Here is a 4,474-nt window from a genome sequence, read left to right on the forward strand (position 1 = left end):
AGGCGGAGGCGGGGCCGAGGCGGAGGCGGGGCCGCAGGCGGAGGCGGGGCCGAGGCGGAGGCGGGGCCGCAGGCGGAGGCGGAGCCGGGGCGCGCCACCCCCGCTGGGCCCCTCCCGCCCGCTGCTGGGGGCGCGCGCACGCAGGGTCCTGCCGGTTCCCGCGGGCGGCCGGACCCCCGTCGCCCCGGTCCCGCTCGCCGCACTTCCGCGGCCTTGCCCTCCCGCGGCTCCCAGCGCGCCCCCCGACGTCCCGCGTGCCCTCTGCTGCGGCCGGCCGGTAGCACGTCGGAGCAGCACGTCCGACGTCCCCTCTGAGCTCCGCACCCGCAAGCCCTCGCAGGGGCGGACGACCCCACCGCGAATGCTGACGTTCTCTCTTCACTGTCCTCCGGAGTTTCTTCCCCGCGCCCTCGGCTTCCTCCAGCCGCGTCTCCCCTCTGAGGGCGCGAACCGGGAGCTGAGCCCGCTCGACGAGGGCCCTGGCGCCCAGCAAGCGCGGGCGGAGGCGGAGGCGGGCAGCCGCCACCGCCCTCGCAGCCGCGGCCCCTCGCCCGCCGTCCCCCCCGGGTGCAGCGTGGGCCGCGGCGCAGGGTGGCGACCGGCCGCACCCCACAGGCTGAGCGGCGAGAGGGGCCCCGGGGCGCACGGCTGGATGGGCGCGCGGTCCGGGCAGAGGACGGGTCGCCGGCTGGGCGGGGAGCGCGGCGAGAGGCAGCGGCGGCTGAAGGGAGGCGCCGGGCGCCGCTTTGCCGAGAGTGGCTCGTTGGTCTAGGGGTATGATTCTCGCTTCGGGTGCGAGAGGTCCCGGGTTCAAATCCCGGACGAGCCCAGGCTTTTCTTTCCCGCGACGCCCTCGACTTTAAACGGCTTTTTTTCGTCCTCACGCAGCCCCTTTAGAGACACGACGACTGCTGCCCCGGGGCTGCGGAGCGGGAGGCCGACGCGCAGCATCTCGTGCCTGCGGCGGACAGCGGGACCCGCGGCCCCCAGAGCACGCGCGCGGGGAAAGGAGGCGCCGGGCGCGACCCCTCTCAGCACCACACGGGGCGGGCGCGGACGAGCGGCGGCGCGGGGAGGGCGGGCAGGTGCTGAAGCCACAGCGGCGGGCGGCGCGGGCCCGAGCGGGGTCCTCCCCGCGCGCGTCTCGGGTGCCGGCCGGGTGGGAGCGGCGCCTTCAGACTCCGCAGGGCCCGCGCCCTCCCCACGCCCCTGCGTCTGGCCCGGCAGCCCTTGGGTGTACCGTGTGCAAGAGTCCAAAAGTCTCAGTTTTGCGTCTTGCAGCAACACGTCTTTATTTCGGGAGTGAGGAAAAGAGGGCTCGTCCGGGATTTGAACCCGGGACCTCTCGCACCCTAAGCGAGAATCATACCCCTAGACCAACGAGCCGGCGTGACGGGCCAGCCCCGGCCGCGCTAGAGGAAGGTGCGCCGCGCGGTCGGGCGCCCCCACGCGGCCGCTCGTGTGTGCTGCTCGCGTTCTTCCGGCTCCGGCTCCGGCTCCGCGCGTCTCCTCGCTTTCCCGCCAGGAATCCGACGCGGAGCGCGGCCGCGGTCCCGCCACCGCCGTGACGGACTTGCCTCTCGGTCCAGAAGCCGAGACGCTGGGATCCTCGCGGCTCATGAGCTGCGACGCGTCTGCGACAAGGTCCTGCGCCAGGAAGGTTCCCGACTCGGCCTCACCCAGTCCCGCGCGCGGCGCTTCCCGCGGATGGTTTCGCGTCTACACGGTCTCGCAGGGTCCAAACGCCGCCCGCCAGCCCTGAGTTCGCGCCTCCGCGTTCCCGCTCCAGCGGTTCTCCTCAGCCGGGACGTCTCCTTCCTCGGGGACCGGCCCCAAACCCTGCCCTTCCCGGAGACCTTTTACCCACATCGGCGTGTGGTGCGGGACCGGCGTGCGGCCCGCGTGCCCCGACCGTGCGCTGCGGGACCCGACGCCGGCACTAGCACTGCGGTCCGCGTGACTCCGTGCGACGGTGTCCGCTGTCCCGCGCCTGTCCGGCAGGGCCCGCGTCCCGTTCTCTCTCTCGAACCCGTAGCGCTGACGCTCGCGCGAGCACCGCGCCCGCTGAAGGACAGTCAGTTCGCGGATCCTCAGCCGTCCACGTGTCTGTCCTCGGCCCGTGAGCAAGTCAACCCGGACCCGGCAGCCCGCAGCCGCGGCGGGGCGGTCCGAGACGGACCTGTTCGCTCACTTTGCTTCGCGTCAGCGTCCGCTCCTCTGGCCGCGACTCCGGCGGTTTGCCCTGCGCACCGGACCCGGGTCCGCAACTTGCTCCCCGCGGGTGGCCGCTCGCCGGGGGCAGGGCCGAGCTCCAGCTCTCCCCGGCGGGCTGGGCTGGCTCGAGGCCGTCGGAGCCGGAGTCCGGGGCCCTCCCTCGGCCCGGCAGGAGGGGAGAGCAGCCCGGGAGATGCTCCTCGGCGCTAGGGGCCCGCGCGCTTGTTCTCCACGACGCACCGGGGAAAGGGCCCTAGACACGGAGAAGTTTGTCTTTCTCACGAGAACGAGGACTCCGGAAAGTACGACTCGGACCGTAAACTGTCGCAACCCCTGCAGGTTTCGGCGGACCCGAGCTTCGCAGTCGCTAACAGGTCTCTGGGCTCTCCTCTCCCACGGAATTTGCTGTAGCCGCGACTCTTTTCAGGATTTTCTTTCTCACTCGTACTCCTCTCTGGGGACTGGGAAGTAGTTTGTCTGGACTCTTCAGGCTCCTCAGAGCATCCCGTTTGCCTCTCACGGTGCTGCCCGAGGACTGGCGGCGACAAAACTCCAGATGCCGGCGGCGCGACTCGCGGTGAAAATCACGTCTGTCCGGCGGAAGACGGCCTGTGACCCCCCGCAGGGTACTGCCTTCCCTTGTAGTACAGAGATCCTTGCAGTGTCCAAGGGGACGAAGGGTCTTGAGAAACATTTCATCCCAGTCACAGCAAATGAAGAAGCCTTGTGACATCTAGTTCGACTGACAACACCTCTCTGAGGACCCCCATTATTTTTGTTCCAGTTTGGTGCCCAGAAACGCTAGCCTCTGGGGAATTCGAATTTTCAAACCTTCAATATATGCTAGCAAAAATGCAACCCTTCTCCTGCGTGAAACCATTCTGTCCATAGAAACGTTAATGAAATCGACATGGCTTCAGGCAAATCCTTCTCGTGGTGGCCTGGGATTCATTTTTTATTCTGTCTGATATTTATTAATTAACGGTCAAATTCTTGGTGTTCCAGGAACCTCCTGCAGTCACTACCCACAGATCACAGTGTTCCAATTCCTGTAGCAACAGGTCTGTAAAGACAAGGAAGGAAGGAATGCCTGCGAGAATACCGGAAGTGGGGAGGATCCCGCCACAATCCCAAACATCTGCTTGAAATTTGGGTGCCTGTCACCCTCTTCCTACTTTGTCCCATTAATTCCAGGTCTAGAAAATTCTGCCCTTCTCTATTTGCCAGCAGTAGACGCTTCTGAGCGCCCCTTATCTTATCCCTATTAAGGAAAGATAAAAAGTCCTGAGAAATTCCCAAGGCAAACCCCTTCTTACTACTCCGTTTATTGTGCGCTCCATGAAGGAGGAGGTCTGTGAGGGTGAAGGGCCTGTGTCAATAACTATTATCAGAAGGCCTCTGCACATGATTCTCTCTTATTATTGATTCTGTGGGGGGAAATTCTCCCCAAAGAGTCCCTTCTTTTCAGAGGCAGCCGTCCTTGAAAAGGACCCTTCTGACCTGACCGGAAGTCTTCGCTGATTCCGATTGTATTGTCTGAACGGCATTAGCTGGCAAAGAGGACTTTCCAGGAGGAAGAAAGTGGTCTGTGAAGAGAAGGAAGTTTGCCGAGTGAGGACCTTGGGCTAACAATAATGACTGGAATCCAAGGGGTTTGGGGCTTGTTTGCTTTCCCATTTACTCTCTACAGGGTCAGAAACTACAACCTTACATGACTGTTTTTTTCTGTAACTTCTCTAGATTAATTTAAAAAACACTCATTCAGGGGCGCCTGGGTGGCTCAGTGGGTTAAGCCGCTACCTTCAGCTCAGGTCATGATCCCAGGTCCTGGGTTCTAAGCCCCACATCGGGCTTTCTGCTCAGCAGGGAGCCTGCTTCCTCCTCTCTCTCTGCCTGCCTCTCTGCCTACTTGTGATTTCTCTCTGTCAAATAAATAAATAAAATCTTAAAAAAAAAAAAAAACACTCATTCATCTCTTCATCCAGCAAAAATGTCTTGAGCGTCTGCTGTATGCAACATGCTGATTGTGTTCATGAGCAAAACAGAAACATTTCCTTCCCCGGGGGGGAACACACATTCTAGGGAGACGAGACAGACCGTACATACAACCAAGAAATAAATTGCAGGGGGGGGGGTTGCGATTTGAACAGGGGGGTGAGGACAGGCCTCTTTGAGAAGATAACATGAGAGCAAAGGAAACACCAGGAGACATGCTTGTACCTGAACTGTTCCTGAAACAGCCATGAGGACAGTGTGGCTA

General features: G+C 62.8%; 2 non-coding genes across 2 annotated transcripts; one reads left to right on the forward strand and one right to left on the reverse strand.

The window, feature by feature from the left end:
* The first annotated feature begins 757 nt into the window (after positions 1 to 757).
* TRNAP-CGG lies at positions 758 to 829 on the forward strand. The gene has a single exon. It is a non-coding gene; the product is annotated as a tRNA-Pro (tRNA).
* A 485-nt stretch (positions 830 to 1,314) lies between these two features.
* On the reverse strand, positions 1,315 to 1,386 carry TRNAP-AGG. The gene has a single exon. It is a non-coding gene; the product is annotated as a tRNA-Pro (tRNA).
* Positions 1,387 to 4,474: the final 3,088 nt, after the last annotated feature.

The sequence above is a fragment of the Enhydra lutris genome, unplaced genomic scaffold (genome assembly GCF_002288905.1).
Source record: "Enhydra lutris kenyoni isolate GAN:26980312 unplaced genomic scaffold, ASM228890v2 scaffoldscaffold24, whole genome shotgun sequence".
Taxonomy (NCBI): domain Eukaryota; kingdom Metazoa; phylum Chordata; class Mammalia; order Carnivora; family Mustelidae; genus Enhydra; species Enhydra lutris.